At 37.3% G+C, this 17,468-nt stretch overlaps 1 long non-coding RNA gene across 1 annotated transcript; it reads left to right on the top strand.

The window, feature by feature from the left end:
• The first annotated feature begins 476 nt into the window (after window positions 1-476).
• On the top strand, window positions 477-9,539 carry LOC311069194. Its single transcript, XR_014603495.1, has 3 exons — window positions 477-722; window positions 7,929-8,047; window positions 8,231-9,539. It is a non-coding gene; the product is annotated as an uncharacterized lncRNA (long non-coding RNA).
• Window positions 9,540-17,468: the final 7,929 nt, after the last annotated feature.

Below are 17,468 nucleotides of genomic sequence, written 5' to 3' on the forward strand. Positions count from 1 at the left end.
TGTTTTTTCCTAGTGTGAAAGAGATTTAAATAATCGAAAGAACCATAAAACTATAAAGCACCTTCTGTGGATGTTAAAGGTTCTTCATAGAACTGTAGATGCCAATAAAGCACCTTTATTTTTAAGAGTGTGCCTTTAAAATAAAACACCCAAACACCAGTGCTGTCCACTGGCAGATAGGTATCCAGTTCGGCGCTCGGCTCGCATGTTGTGCTGCTGACCCTCCCCTCAACTTTGACTCTTGACCCGCAGAGGTATCCGTCATGACAGGAGGCTGCTTAACACAAAACGCTGCCCGCTTCCAAGGGAGAGGAGAAAACAAGGCACAAACACACACAGTGGATTCCTTTATACCAGCCCTCCTCTTTTGTTTTGGACTGAAGAACGTGTTGCCTTTCTCCCCCCTCCCTTCTGCTTTCTTCCCCTCTCCTTTTTCTTTTCTTTTCTTTCTTTTTCCCCCCCTGCGCCAAGCAGTGTTCTCGTTCCGCAGCAGGTAGTGGCTGGGAGCAGCAGGATTCTGGGAGATTGTAAGAGAACGCCTTAATGAGCTGAAGGCCTCCTTGGCTGGAAACAAATGTATGCAAATGAGATGCACAACCCGAAAAAGGATGGTGGTCCAAGAAGAGAAGACGAACTGCAGCTGACTGAGAGAGGAGTGAGTCCCCCCCCCTCCCCAAACCTGCACCAGGATGAGCTCTACTATCTCTCTCATCTGAGAACTGGTAACAAAAGCACATTTTCTCATCCTCCACTGTAGGCAACACTCTTACCGGCTTTTGCTCAATTACACCCGGTGGAATCGTGCTTAACTAGTTCAGCTAATCAGGAGTCAGGGTGAAGCTGGATGTTGATTCCTCTAGATATATGCAATCAGGTGTAGTTAGAATAATTGGAAATGTCAGGAGTATCCTTATGGATAGGAATGTTGGCAGAAAGAATGATTGAGTGTTTTTCTGTACGTAATCTTGGCACATTAAATTTGAAATGTAATTCTTAGGCATGGTGAACCAATGCTTACAACTCATATCATGTTTTATTAGCTGATGCATTTTTGTGTGTGTGATGTTTACAGTTATGGATTTTATAAATATTTAAATGTGTGATTTTCTCTTTTTGGTAAACTTATGTATTGCTATTGCAATACATGATTATTTATTTGTATGGTTTTATTTTTTCACAAAAATACATACATTTCAAATAAATACAATATATTAAATCTATAATATTTTCGTATGATGCTAATTAATTTGCTTACATTTAAGGAAATTAAGGCAGTGTATTTTTTTAACAAACATAATCATTATCGATTTTTTCTGCGTTATATAAAAGAGCTTTAATTTCTCATGTAACTGGATTTGTGGAGAGTCATCAACAGTTGTCTGAAGCGTGTCGTCTTCAGTGTACAGAAATGTAATATTATTTTCCTTTTAACTGATATTATGTTTGCATTTTAATGCGTGTTTTTCCCCCGTTAAACATCATTTTTAATTTTCAAAGGATTTTATTATTAACCTTTTTGGAATTAGCTAGTCTATGTATCGTTTTTAATACAATGCTCGTTTAAAAATTCCAAGCAAATGACTGAGGGCTGAACATCGAGTTATTTGACAAAGCGAGAATATGCTTTAAGTCTTATCAGGTGACATTACAAGTGACAATCATATCAAAGTTTATTATATTTTATTATAAACATTTAAAAAAATTATGTTTTATTTTACATTAATAATAATGCTTATTATGTATTAATTTTGGCGCATCTCTAAATCGAAGAATAGAATAGAATAGAATAGAATAGAATAGAATAGAATAGAATAGATTTACATCAAATCAAGAGGAAATGTTTTGTAAAATTCATGGCAAAATACGTGTCATTTTGAGGTAAAGCATTTTAGCCTGGAGTAATGTTATTTGCGGGTGTGTTTGTCAGCAATGATGTCGCGAGCGCTGCGATTATTTCCCGTAAAGCATCCGTCTTATCTGACCGCTTCTAATAGACAGACATCGAGTGTCGACTGAAGGATTCACAGAGGAGCTGTGCGCGCGCGACAGAAAAACAGAAATCTGCAGAATCTGACTCCCACGCGTGCCCGCGGGTATAGACACAGAAAAGAGAGAGGAAACAAATAAATAAAAAATGCAGCCCTTTAGTGAGAAAATTCGAGAGGCACCTGATGATGGCGAGTTTGACATGTGTTAATTGCTCAACAGCTCTCCTCATTAGGGATTTTGGAATAGTTGAAGCGCTGCGCCCTGCGAGCTGATGTCTGTCCGAATCAATATACAGCTCAACACACGCCATTATATCAGTATTCAGAGTATTTTACATTTTAGCATATTTTTTTCTCTGAATTGTTTATAAAAAAATAAAAATAAATAAAAATTGTAGGCTATTAATAAATATCACTGCATATATAGGCTATAATGATTGTGATATTTTAACATTGTAAATTTTGCCCATATAGGCTATATAATCTATATGTCTGTATATATATATATATATATATATATATATAGGCTATATATAGGCTATATATAGGCTATATATATATATATATATTAATATTGTAAATGTTGCTCATATCTACCCAACAATTTTTTGCAAACAACAAAACAACCCAGCATTTTTTGAGTGTACATAGTAATATTGTAAATTTTGCTCATATAGGCTATATAATTTAATGTTACATATCTATCTATCTATCTATCTATCTATCTATCTATCTATCTATCTATCTATCTATCTATCTATCTATCTGTCTGTCTGTCTGTCTGTCTGTCTGTCTGTCTGTCTGTCTGTCTGTCTGTCTGTCTATCTGTCTGTCTGTCTGTCTGTCTGTCTGTCTGTCTATCTGTCTATCTATCTAGTATTTAGTCTTTTTTTTATTGTATTGTGATGTTGCACACTCCACCTTGCGCAGTGGTTTACCGTGTAATTTCTCTAATGGCTGAATTCCTGTTTCTTGTTATCACGTATGTTTCCAGTGCCCGGCTCTCATTTGCCCCCGCAACAATGAAACGCGTCATGTATCGGGATCCATTCCTCTGGTAAATTACTTGTTACCTGCTGGCATTTATTTATGTGGCTGTGAATTATAAAGCTTTGTTATTGCTCTGCCTTGGGTGAATTGTTTATGACACCAGTAATCGGAGTAATTGTTATTGTTGAAATGACCTGTCAGCTGGCCCTTGCAGCAGAGCTTGTCCTACTGACAGATAGTGACAGCAGAGAGGACTCCTGGACCCGCACCTCTGATGAGTTCTCCGCTGATAATAAGGAGCGCCGGGCCCCTGATAATTCGCCTGTCAATGCTGCCTGCACATCCCAGATCCTCAGCCAAATTGTTGTCATTCATTTTGACAAAGACAGCAAAAAGAGAGAGAGAGGCAGAGAGAGAGAGAGAGATTACCAAAATAAATTAATTTGTTCACACTTCCCCCATCTCTCGGAGGCTGCTCTCCAACCTGACTCGTAAATCGTGCGAGCTCAACGTCTACTTCACCTGTGAATGCTTTCGGAGCATATCTGAGCATGCATGAAGCTGTGTCAGCCTGATTTAAAATCTCTGTCAACGCAAACTTTCAACAAAAAAATTTAATGCAACAGAAATAACACCAGGCAGAGTGATTTTACCACAGTTCAGGCGGTAGAATTTGACCAGAGTCAGATTTCCCTTTCTACCCAGAAGCTCTTGCTCTAGACATATGGCATTAGCAGGTCAGTCTGACTGTGCTGGCGGCCAGATCAACCTCAGAGAGGCTGAAAATCATAATCAATGTCATCGAGTCCGAGTGCTGCTTACAGGAGACATATCAGCCTGCGTCATATCGGCCTTTCTCTGTGTTAAAACAAATCTGGAGTGTTTATGTGTTAAATTCCGTTTCCATTCACTTTAAGAAGCATGTCACCGAGTTGAACTGACGTATAACGTTTCTGCTTCTTGCATTTCTGTTTTTCTTGCAGCCAAAGCTCACACTCATCAATAGCGGATGAAATCACAAGCAGTGCGATCCATCATATTTAATTGGGCCTTTGAGTTCCCAGTAACAATCTTTATTATTTCCTGAACCTATGAAAATCAAGGAAATGGTATTTGTTGAATCGTTTATTTTGTGTCTCTCTTGCTTTGAGTTTCTTGTCATTTCTGACAATTGCTCATAAAAATCACCTAATCCCACAATATGGTTCACCTCAAAGAAAAGGAACAAGCTACCAAATCTGAGATGGAAGATTATGATAAATATTCTTTGAAAATCCATAGCATGGAAATCAGAGGACTGTGTGAAATTAGTTCTGCAGGGTCCGGATGATGATATGACATGAGTAAGGCTCGAATGGCAGGTGATGACAGAGGCTTGATTGCGGCGATTTCATTTATTTGGGAATTCTAGACAGAGTGATGTCAGTGCATGAAATAGCTTTCTTATCTCGTTTTTATTTTTATGATTATTGAACTTTAAAGAATGCCCCCAGTGTTCAAAATAACCGTAAACATGGCGCAGATTGGACCGTTTTTCATTGCAGATCAACGCTCACCCGGTCCCCTCCTGCTTTTTTTTTAAGCTTTCATTTTTTATTCAAATGATACCATTAACAATCTATTCATTTATCAAGGATGCAAAAATTAGGTTTTAAACAATGCCATTAATTATTGTTTCCAGATGCAGCATGCACAGCAAAGTTGATTATGGTGATTTGAATATAACACAAGCCCACACAGATGGTAGACTTTAGGAAAGAGAAGCCTATTTGAATAGGCTAGCAGACATTAATGGCGATAATGATTTATTTGTCCAGTCTGGCTTTTAATGATATTGTTATTCCACAGTTATGTGCATCCTCATCCCAAAACAGCAACTAAACTCTCCAATATTATATGATCTCTATAGTCTGTGTAATGATTTGTAAAATTATCATATAGTGTAAATTTAAAAAGAAAAAATTGGATTTTTTTTTTTGGAAAATGAGGTTTTCATGTTCAATTGAATTTATAGCGAAAAAGATAAATAGCATAAAATCATTATTCACCACTTGGCTATAAAGGTGCTAAATGATGATTTTAAAATTTAATAATCTGTATCTATGCAGAAATATTCTTTCATTGTGAGAATCTGAGGCACATGTTGAGTGCTGAATCGTGGCTGTCCATGTCCACATCTGTTTTTTATTAATACCACTATTTTTACAGAGAAACCTCTTCAAGAGAAAAGGCTGAGCTGTGTAGGTGAGTTTCATCGTCTGATGAGGCGTGGGGTCTCCACAGGGTCAGACACACCATGACACCTCCACCATCTGCCCCACCTCCCTTCCCATCACACACACACACACACACACACGCACGCACGCACGCACACACACACGTACGCACGCACGCACGCATACACACACACACACAAACACACACGCACGCACGCACGCACACACACACACACACACATGCACGCACGCACACACACACATGCACATTACCTCCCTATTGCATTGTGAGAAATAAGCACTGGAATGTACAGTATGATTTAATACGGTGTTTATTCCTTTAATCCATCTCGACTGACGTTTCCTATGGGAAGAACAGAGGCTGGTTAACCTGTCAGTGTTTAATCAGTGGGATATGAGTGAAGGTTGTTGTGGTGAGAGTTGGCCAGATGCTGTCAAAGAGATTTGCTTTAGGCAATATTTGGGTTATGATTTGATAAGATGACCTGAATACACTCCTTCTTTTAAAGGTACTTTACCTAAAACATTAAATTTTCAGATTTATAAATGGTCCATTGATGACTTGGAATCACCATTTGCTTTCTTGCGTCAAACATGATGCACCAGTTTGAATTTTCAGAACGATTTTTATTAAATATTAAAGTAAATGTTGTCTGTTGGCAAAATGCTTGTGTTCCACCAAATAATATTAATATTAATAATAACAATAATAATAAGAAGAAGAAGAACACACACACACACACACACACACACACATAAACATAATGAGTTTTATACTGTACAAACTGTATATTCTATCCCCTTATTCTAACCCTACCCCTAAACCTACCTATGCAGAAAAAATCAGCTTCTTTTTTTACATTTTCAAAAAACATCACTTAGTATGATCTATAAGCTGTTTTCCTCATGGGGGCCAAAAAATGTCCCCAAAAAGATTTCGGATATTTCCATCTTTGTGGGGACATTTTGTCTTCATAATGTAGGGGTTAACATACTACACAAACACACACACACATACGGTAATTTTTATAACAACTTAAAACTTGTTGAGATAACTTAAATATCCAACTTAACTAAACTAAACTAAAGTTAACTAAACCTAATATTTTAAGTTAAGCATTAACACATATTTTTTTTAAAGTTGAAACAACACATTATTTCTTATTCTAATTTTGAATTTTAAGTTGTGATAAATAATCACAACAGTCATTTTTTGAGAAGATGACATGAAGGTGAGTATGATGACATTTTCAGTTTTGGCTGAGCTATTGCTTTTGATAGAGATGAAGAAGCAGAATGAGGACGCAAGACTGCTGCCATGCTTTGTGTGTGGGAGCAGGTGCCAAAAGAGAGGCTAATAAACACCAGCTACAAGCTGGATCCTCACTCCAAATAATGTCTTTTGGCTATAGCTGAGCCATTGATGTAACAATACTGTGTTTCAGTAATGATGCCCATGTTGGGCATCAGTTACGGCTCTCTCTGCTGTTGGCATTGGCTTTCAGTCACTCTCCGTCCATCTCACTTTTGGTTTTGGCTCTTGCCGTTTCTTCCTCGTTCTCACCTTGCCGTCTTTCTCTTTTCTCTCTCAGCATCTCGTCTCTGGATGCGATGCGGGCCAGTTGGGACTTAATCAGAACCAGATGGACACGGTGTCGAAATTGTCCAAAAGGGTCTGAGAACGTGGGGAGCTGTCAGGCCTGTGGAGAGAGTGGAATTCTTCAGTAATAAAACGTGGATTTATCACCTCTCTACCACAGTCATAGCCCTTTCTGTTAAGAGCCGATAGAGAGAGGGAGGCCACTGTCCATTATTCTCGCAAAACTCCGGCTCGGGTCCTCAGCAAGGCCCGAACCATAGCGGCCTTCGGTGAAGGCGCATTAACCGAGAGCTTTCGCGTCCCCTACTGAGTCAAATGAACCTGCTAAAATAGCCGCTTTTCACAATAGGCTGTGTAATTGAAACCAGAATGTGGAGGATTTGATAAATTGCTTGACCCTGTAGGAATGTTAGAGCTGTAAATTTTTAGTGCATTTTGGTTATGTGTTTGGGTAAATGCATGTCTGTTCATGTGTCTTTCGGCGCATGAGTGCGTCTGTGTTTTTATTATTTTTAATAGTAATGGCTTTTCACTGTCGTTTTAGTAAGGGCATGCACACACACACACACACACACACCAAAACCTTTGTGGGCCTTAAAGCACCTTTCCATTTTAAGATCAAATGGTCCATAAATCTTCCGAACTCTATGGAGTTCCTTCACGTACTTGCTGGTTTACATTAAAGATCGAAAAATCCTTGGAAGGCGAACCATCCAATGCATTTTGCAGCATCAAAAGATTTAGGGGCATGCAAACCAAAAATTGCACTGTTCATATGAAAAACAATATGAAAGTGAATGATATTAAATATCCTAAAAATCATTAGGAAAACTAAATTGTAAGAGAGTAAAAAATATAACACTTTATTTTACAGTGTCCTTGTTACATATGTTACATGCACTTACCGTAGTAATAACAGTAAATAATGCATACTTACATGCAACTAACCGTCGACCAAATCCTAATCCTACCCTAACCCTATAGTGAGTACATGTAGTTGCTTAATATCACTCAGTACTTAAATATATAACTACACTGTAACAACTACACCTTAAAATAAAGTGTAACCGTTAAAGTGTAAAAACATTTTTTAACAGTTTTGTATTTATATAGGTCATGCGTCGTCCATGGCAGATAGAAAACGATCAATCCGTTGGGGCGCTGTGAGGTCAGCGCAGTGTAAACACAGCACACGGCACGATTTATGGCGTTTGCTGCGGCTACAACCAGAGGTCTGTATATTTTCACATCATAATTGCTTTTTGCAGCTTTTCAATCACTGAGAGCTCTTTTTGTTTTGTCTCTCACCCTATTCTAAGGACTGAAGCATACACAACGGCCCAGGGGTATTTTCACCTCATTCTTAATTCTTAATTTCACCTCAAGTCTTAATGTCTTTCTTCTCTTTTTTTCAGAGTCAAATGAATTGTGCAGCCCTGTTAAAAGGACCACATCACACTTGAGACTTCGTACCGCGGGGTTTCTCACTTGTTGACAGTAGTTACCTGTGCCCTGGCAGACCCTTGGCCCTGGGATAAAATGGCTTCTATCATGGGCCAGACACATAAATATTTCCTTTTCTATTTTCCAAAATAGCTTTTAATTTAACAAGTTTTATGGCTCTAATATTAAGTGCATGTGTTTTACAAGACACTGTGTCCTCTGAATCACCCCTTGGTTTTCGGCTGCTTTTTTACCTTATGGAGAAGGGGGAAAGACGGGGGGGATGTTTGACTGGGCCTCTACCAGACACTCCCCCATGCTCCCCTTGGCCTGGGCCTCTCCTTCTATGGGACGGCCATGTAGAGCGTCTAGGATTAAGGGACGGGCAACTCCCTCTGTCCGCACTAGTGTGTTCTGGCCTGCTGACCTCTCCCTTGGGGATCCGAAAGTCCAAAAAACCTCTCAATCACTAAAGTTCCCGCACGATGGGGATTCCATGTGTAGACAGCACCAGGAAAAGAATGGGCTCTCGAAGTTACAATAAATATAGATGTCCCTTGATTTTAACCACGGTTAGCATTGCGTTTATAACAGCACCCTTATGGATTTATCACTGGGTAACAGAGTTCTGAATACGTGTGTGTGTGTGTGTGTGTGTGTGTGTGTGTGTGTGTGTGTGTGTGTGTGTGTGTGTGTGTGTGTGTGTAGAATTTATGTCAAGTTGTTCTCTCTGTCAGGATTAAGTGTCTGTTTGCTTTTTTGCTCACATGATGCAGTTTGATGAATAAAAAAGCTCTTCTGAGCAAATCAAAAACTTCCTGTTTAAAAAGCGGGATGGAAACAACTACTTTACCCAATAATGAAAAACTGTCATCATTTACTCATCCTCATATTGTTCCAAACCAGTACAACCTACTTTCTTCCAGGGAAAACAAAAGCAGAAATTTGGAAGAATTTTACTGTCACTCTTTTCCAAGTAATTACAATAAATGGTCACTAGAGCTTTAGAGAAGAAAAAGCACAGTAAAAATGATTCCGTCACAGTGTTGTACAGCACAATGGAGTGGAAAGTTTTTAAGGGACAATTAGCCTACTTACAATTTGGTCAAATTACCAAAAATTGAATTACTTTAGAAGACTTGGAATATAATGCACTCATATGGACCATGTTTACTTTTATTACAGTCTTTTTTAAAAGCTTGAAAGACATGAAGGTGAGTAAATGGTTCATTTCAAATGTATGTTTTAATAAAGTGACATGCTGTCAATTCAAAAGTCTTATACTGACATTGTGTTATTTTTATTCCTTATAGGCTAATATATATAAGCAAAGTGTTACATATAGACAACAAAGATGGTTGTCAAAAAATGAATAATAATGAATAAATTATGCAGTCTCCAAAAAATCCAAAGGTTAACAAAGACGATTATCAAGGGACCTGCACTAAAAGTGCTGTAAATAATTATAAAATTATATATATTTGCTAATATATTAAAAGTGACGATACATAACTTGAAATGGGAGTGATCAGTTTTAAATGGTTCTGAGTCTTATTCATTTGTTTATGGGAAGTTTGATATATAAATCAGTGACCTTATTTTCTCATGATGTGTGACCATAGTTTCAGCTCTATAGCAAGAGTTAGCAGAATTTCAATTCTAATAATAGAATTTTACCAATTAAAATAAGTGATTTTTAAGAACATATGCAATTGGTTCACAGTGTATCTTGCATTTATCAAGCATATTCTCACTATTTGTTAATGATTTGTAATGTAATGTCTCTCTTGGTCTGTGTTGTATTAATTCTTTTGATTATTTCTCAAAACAATCTTTTAATAATTCCATTATTCATATAGTGTCTGCTGATTGTAAATGCATCATGAGCTTGCAATCAGATTTTCAACATGCCTCAATTTCACTAGAGCATTTAATCATAAACATTGATTTTATTTTAAATCAAACAATAAGACGTGAGTGAGGGACGGACAGATGCATTCATGAGAATATAAAAGCCTACGACCTGTACAAGATAAGAATCTCCATCATCTGTAGGCACATGTAGAATAAACAATAGAGGTTTTCTTCACAGAAAAAACAAACACTCTCTCACACATACATCTCCAGCGAGCTCCTGAAATTCAGCATGTCATAAATCTACCCCTCTGAATACGTCTGGCATGTTTTAAGGTTGCTGTGTCCATAATACCATATAACATAAGCACACTGCAGTTGATTGGTAGACATAAACATTGACTGCGGCCCGGACGCAGTTTAGCACCCAGCTACAATTCATCGGTAAACTGAACTGCTGCTGTAAGTGAAAAATCAAGGTCTGTTGTCCCAAGAGTGGGAATGGACTACACCATCACAACGAGAGAACGGGAGAGAAAAGGCAATTTTGCATCAGCATTTTCTTTTCGAAATATTTGAAATACTAAGGCTAAAATGTGGCATTCGTCTAGTCACATTTCTTAAAATGCCACTTAAAGGGATAGTTCACCCAAAAATGAAAATTAGCCCATGATTTACTCACCCTCAAGTCATCCTATGACATTCTTCTTTCAGATGAATACAATCGGAGTTATATTAAAAAATGTCCTGGCTCTTCCAAGCTTTATAATGGCAGTGAATGGCTGTTTCTGTTTTGAAGTCCATAAAAGTGCATCTACCTGTCATAAAAGTGCATCTATCCATCATAAAAGTGCATCTATCCATCATAAAAGTAATCCACACGGCTCCGAGGGGATTCTAGCTTCCGGCCAAGCGGCCATACGCAGTCTACTTATGCCTAAACCGCAACTTACACAACTCATGACGTCGGAAGTAGCGTAGTACGTAAATATCAGCAGTGCGTCACATTACTCGCATAAGTTGCGCTTAGACTTAAGTCGAATCTGTATGTTCTTTTGGCTGGAAGCTAGTTATTTTACTTTATAAAGTTTTGAATATGAATATTTTTCTTACACAAACGCATCACTTCACTTCAGAAGGCCTTTTATTAACCCCCCGGAGCAGTGTGGAGCACTTTTACTGTATGATGGATAGATGCACTTTTATGACAGGTAGATGCACTTTTTTGGACTTCAAAACAGAAACAACCATTCACTGCCATTATAAAGCTTGGTAGAGCCAGGACATTTTTAAATATAACTCCGATTGTATTCGTCTGAAAGAAGAATGTCATATACACCTAGGATGACTTGAGGGTGAGTAAATCATGGGCTAATTTTCATTTTTGGGTGATCAATCCCTTTAATAGGCTTCTGAACCTGTATTTTCTTTTCCATAATGGAAAAGAAAACCTACACCACAAAGACTTTGGAGCACTGGCCTGAAATTCTCATGATGTCATACTAAAACTGTAGAAACATTGGTATCCTTTTACCATGTATAAGAAATTAGCATAACTCACTGAAACACAGGTGAAACCGATGAAGATGAATGATAACGTGTAGTAAGGGAAGGGAAAGTAATTTTAATACAACACCAGAGCACCACATAAGTCTAGAACAAAGATGTACCGGATTGAACTAAAATAAAACACGACTCTGATGGATGTAAAATTGAGTCAGAAACACCTGGCAGCATTAGAGCGGTTTGCCTGTCCTCTTAACCCTTTAGCCAACACCCTTCAGTTCAAATAATGCTTTTATCCCGGATCTGCGGAGGTGCAACTCAGGTTACTCATTTAAAGCGCTTATTATTTATCTTCGTGTTGTGTTTTACCCATTGACATCCATTTAGTGCCGATGACCCTGCTTTTACAAACCCTAATAATTCAAAAATGTTATAGCGTGTAACACTAACATTCTCAGGCTAATCCATCACAAAGCCTAACAATAGCCTGCCTCAACTGTGGCACGGTGCACTAAAAGCTTTTATGCTAAATGTGTAGCTTCGTCCAAAGTAAAGTGTGAGGGGTCGGGGCAAAGGGGTCCCTTATCAGATGGATTTGTTTCCTCTACATCTAAGTGGAGAGGGATTTATCTCATACATAAACAGTTGCAGGAATGGAGGTGGCACATCTTTGAATCAGCTCAAATATTTGGGCGTTCTGTTTCTCACGCGTCAATGACTTTGTCTCTTACTCACACTTGAGTTAATCCTTCATTGGTTTTTCAACATATTGCCACAGGTATAGAGGTTTAATTACCGTGGAGTATTACGTCAATCAGAGAATTACAGGGGATTTGAGATCAGGGAAAACTATAGCTTTGTAACAACTAGAATTTTTTTTTTTTTAGAACTTTCGGTAACACTTTATTTGACAGTGTCCTTGTTACATATGTTACATATGGTACGTTCAGGTTTAGTACTTTTATTAGTACTGGGTATTACCCAGTTATACACTGTAAAAAAAAAAAAAGAAAGTTGCTGGCTTAAATTTTTTGTACAATAAACTTGGATGTTTAAGTCATTTCAACTTAAATTACATTAAACTGACTTAAAAATGTTGTTGAATCTTGTACAACTTATAAAAACTGCTGCTTAACATACCTTGATGGGTTAAAGCAATGTAAAAACATATGTTGTCACAATTGATCATATCATTTTTTGCAGTGTAATTACTATATTAGGTACATAGTAAGTACATGCGGAACATGACTGCAAAATAAAGTGCCACCAGAAAAAAAAAGAAAAAAAGATCACTATCAATACATTATATGAATGAATTCATTAATTTTAGAAATGAGTACCATTAATTCTAACAATGGCACAGGAGCAAAACAACAATACATAGCAAGTCACGTCGTCCATTTATCATGTTCTCCTCTGCTTTTCAGTTTAAAGAGGTAGAAGAGGCTCTTCCACTTGCTTTAATGTTTGGTTTAGGGTAAGTAGCCGACGGGCTCCCCACTGTTACCTGAAAACCTCCACAGCACTCTTTCTAACTGAATCTCTTGTGCAGAGGCAGTCAGCCAGTCTGATAGACTACATTGCTCTTTATAAACTGTCTATGGTCCATAAACTACACAGCAGAAAGCGTGGCTTTGGGTTCAGGATTAAGACCTCTGCAAGCTTCTATTAGTGTAACCGGGTCCCTTTCTCTACATGTAATACAAAGACATGCAAGCATGTTACTTCAAGTGCTCCAAAAGTCTGCATATTTTTGATTTGGGTAAATTCTTTCCCAGTCGTTGTAATATTTTGGCATCATGACACCATGGCAGCTAAGATGGTAATCCAGCCAAGTGCCCATCCCTGCGTTGCCTGAATGGGTGCGCCTTAAAATGCTTGTGTAAAATAAACAGTCCTACTGGTATAAACTTGCGGCCTGTCACATGCTCTAACGCCCCATTCACAACCAGACATTGCAAAGCGTTAAAAAAAGCTAAATATTCGTACTGAAGCAGTAAGCTTACAGTGAGAGATGACTGAAAAGAAAACAAAGCAGATGAATAAATGGATAAATATAAAGATTTTCAATAGGATGCATGAATGAGCCAGCAGGATAATCTATTTTATTTGATGCCTCTGCAAAAACTGTTATAATGAGATGTCAATCACGCTAAAAAGTCTGCTCTACTAACGATAATAACTTATAACACGATTATACAGCCTATTGCATGTTAATGATATGAAGCTGCACAAAGAAATACAGCCGTCTATGATTGTTTTATACGTGTCTTGAATATATCACTGTCTATTTCACCCTTGAGGAATTTGCATTCTATCTAAATAATAGTTTATCCGCGCTTTCACGGTGTTTACAAGTGTGATAAAGTGTGAAAATGACTCCCGTTGATTAAAAGTAAAAACAGCTGCATACCAAAACGTATAATTAGGTTTACTTAATGAAAAGTGCGAATACATTTTCTGAGACCATCCTGTGGATTTGCGCGCGCTTCTTCACTGCAACAACAATAACAAAGTATATCGGCGTCTGATTCACGCACGACGGCTTCAGGGTGGGAAAGTGAAAACACGCAACTTCGGAAAAACTGACAAGGTGAGAGAGCTTCTTGCTGACATTTTTTAACCCGCCACGGATGTGTGGCTGATAATTATGCGCGCTGTAAGGCACATATACACTCTGGGTGTTACTTTGAGATCGCTACCGGATTTAATTCATCATTAGGAAATGGTTGTCTTAAAACGGAGCTTGATGTGTGAATAAACAACTGTTTCATTTACAGCATTACTAGAGAATCAGCCCAGAGCACAAAGAAAAGCAGACCAACGCGTCAAGACAAAAACTCAATGCCTGCTGGGACAATTTTAGGGTTTATATATATATAAATATATATATTATATAAATATGTATATATAATTGTATGCTTCACTGCTTGATTATTATTATTATTTCTTGACCAACATGCAAGGAGTCATTATATTGTCAAGTGACAAAGAAAATTATAAAACAGGTAATGATATCTGCAAGGATAGACCCTCATAACTGTGTATGATCAGAATTTTTATTTTATGTAAAAAAAAATTATATCAGATATTTTGACTTTTTAATAAAAAAAAAGTCGGTTATATTAAGGTCAACGAGACCCAAGTATCCCAAGTATAAACCTCTAATTTCTCAAAAAAGTCACTATACTGCATTTATTATTTTTCCTTGAACATTTTTTAAGTGTTTATGAAAATGAAGTGTCTTCAATAGGCTATTTAAAAAAAAAGAAAATGTTATAATTAATCAAAGTGTAGCAATGTAGTAATATTGTTATTATTAATATTTCATTCACCGATATGGCAATCCACTGATTAATTTTCGAGTGTTACCATGATGTATAGGTTAGCCTATTCAAACTGAAAAGAAGACTATTATAATAGACTACTGTAATTCAGTAATGTAATATTGAATGGTTCTTTTTGATGTATCGGTTTTGGTCATTCTTGGCTCGTTGTCCATCAGATTCTTGCAGCAAAACTGGCACATCAAAAAGACACGTTCCCATAGACCGAATTACAGCCTCCGAAAATAAATAAATGAGGAGGCCACTGGCCTCGGGTCAGAGGTTTATCACTCTTCTGCTATGCGAGTGGAATTTGTGACTCTCTGCCTTGTCTCAACTTGCAGCTCACATATTTACCTAAAGTAGTCGTGACCTTTTCACCTTCGGTTTCAGTCATGTGACACACAGGGATTTAATACTGTATCAAAGTTTCTCTCAAGAGGTCTCTGCATTCATACCGACTTAAAATGAAATTAATAATAGGATTTTTGTCTTCATTGGATGATTTATCTTCACAGATTTGTTGATTTGCATATAGCAATTGCATATTAAGACACTCTAAATAATTATTTCCAATGGAATATTGTGATTAATTGCTTCAAGGGTATTGCGACAAACACAACCTTATACTAATAAAGCGGTGTAAGAGATAAAATAACATTATAATAATTTATTATTACAAAGTAAGTAGAATGCATTCGTTAATATATTTCCGTATAGGTGCGTGTGCTACTTTCAACTCAGTGTGAGTTTCTGTATTTGCTCGCTGAATCAGTAGTAGCCTTTAATTATATATTTTGTTGAAATGCTATAGAACAATATTTTTCTATTTCTAAAATAATATTACTTCACTTCCGCAATCGTGCAAAAGTTCTCATAACTTGATAGGCTCTTTTAGTTTGCTCTTTGAATGTGTGTTGTGTTTATCTTTCGCCCCCAACAGCAGATGCATATACTTCACTGTCTCACCGGGATCAAAGCGAAGAGAGAACATAAGTGGTTATTGTAAGCGAAACATAATACCTCATAACATAAAAGAGAGCGGAGAGATGATGCTGCTGAGTGCGTTTTGGCATTCATCGAGACTTTTGGGCAGGTGGGGGTCGGTGAGCTCTCATTAAAGCCTAACACACAACGGCTATTATTGGATCGGATCTCAGCAGGTGAAGATGGGAGCCGGGCTGGCGCACCTTTCCCTGACATCCGAGGCTGCTTTGCCGGCTCTTGTCCTTCGTAAGCTGCAGCCGTGGTGACCTTGATAGTGATCGAGAGAGAAAGTGAGAGAGCGGTTCAGAGATACTACGCGGTTCTGTTGCACGATGCCCCGATTGTAACATAGCAGCGCTCCTTAGCCTACTTTTGCCATTTAGACAGACGAATGAGTAGCCTACCACATTTCCCACGAATTAATAATAATAATACACTGTAAAAAAAGATTGTTGGTTTAACTTAAAAAAAGTAAGATGCTTGCCTTAAAATTTTGTGTTCTTTGAAATTAAAAATGTGAGTTAATGCAATGGATATTGGTTTAAAGCTCTAAGTATTATGTTATCTGAACCATATTAATTATCTAAGTTGATTTGACAAAAGAAAAAAAGTTGTGATAAATAATTCAAATATGTTTTACAGTGTAATAGTAATAATGTCTGTATATGTAACAACTTTCACATTTAGAGACACTTTTCCAACGTACGCGTCATTGTATTTGCAGGAACCTATTAATACCTATATTATTATCCGATGTCAGCAGCTCTTCTGTGCCATAAGAGCTTAAGTTTTACATCAGTAAATAAATAAATAAATAAATAAATAAATATATGGATATTTTGTCCTATGGCGTTGTCGCCATTCAAAACAACTACACACACACACACACAATAAAATAAAAACAGATTAAAATAATTATATGTTTTTTATTATTATTATTTCTAGTACATGCAGGCTTATTGATAAATCATTCTCATGTCTCTTCATGTGTTGCTACTATTGTTCGTCATGCATGGCAAAGGACGCATGTGTTTGCTTCGTGGCTTACCAGCTCTCCCTCTGGAAGCTCAAACACTACATTATTGCTTAATTTGCGTGCTTTATTTTGGACTCAATTTCTTTAAACCAGCAAGTGCACTTTGATGGGGGAAACAGAAGTCACTTGGTGTGTTTAAATATATTCTTCAAGTCCGTTCTGGCACAAACAATAAATAGGCTTTTTCGTGCGTCCAGTCCTCATAAACAGTCTATTCCAAACCTTATTTAAAAATTTTATTTTGTGCTCTTTACGTACGTAAAAAAATGTAGTAATTATGTCGAAATGCTGTTCATCATTTTTATACTGTTTGTTTTTACGAGGTTACACAAAAAACAGCTATTCTCTATTCTGTGTATCAAATATTTTTTTTCTTTAATTGTGGAGTACGAAGCTGTATAATAAGCGCTTATTGAATTGAACGGACAAGAAAGCAATCCTGCATCCTCTGACCCCCGAAAGCAGCCCGCTTTCATTGATCACCCCCTTATGAGATAATGC

Source organism: Abramis brama (genome assembly GCF_963993115.1).
Source record: "Abramis brama genome assembly, chromosome: 19".
In the NCBI taxonomy this organism is placed as follows: Eukaryota; Metazoa; Chordata; class Actinopteri; order Cypriniformes; family Leuciscidae; genus Abramis; species Abramis brama.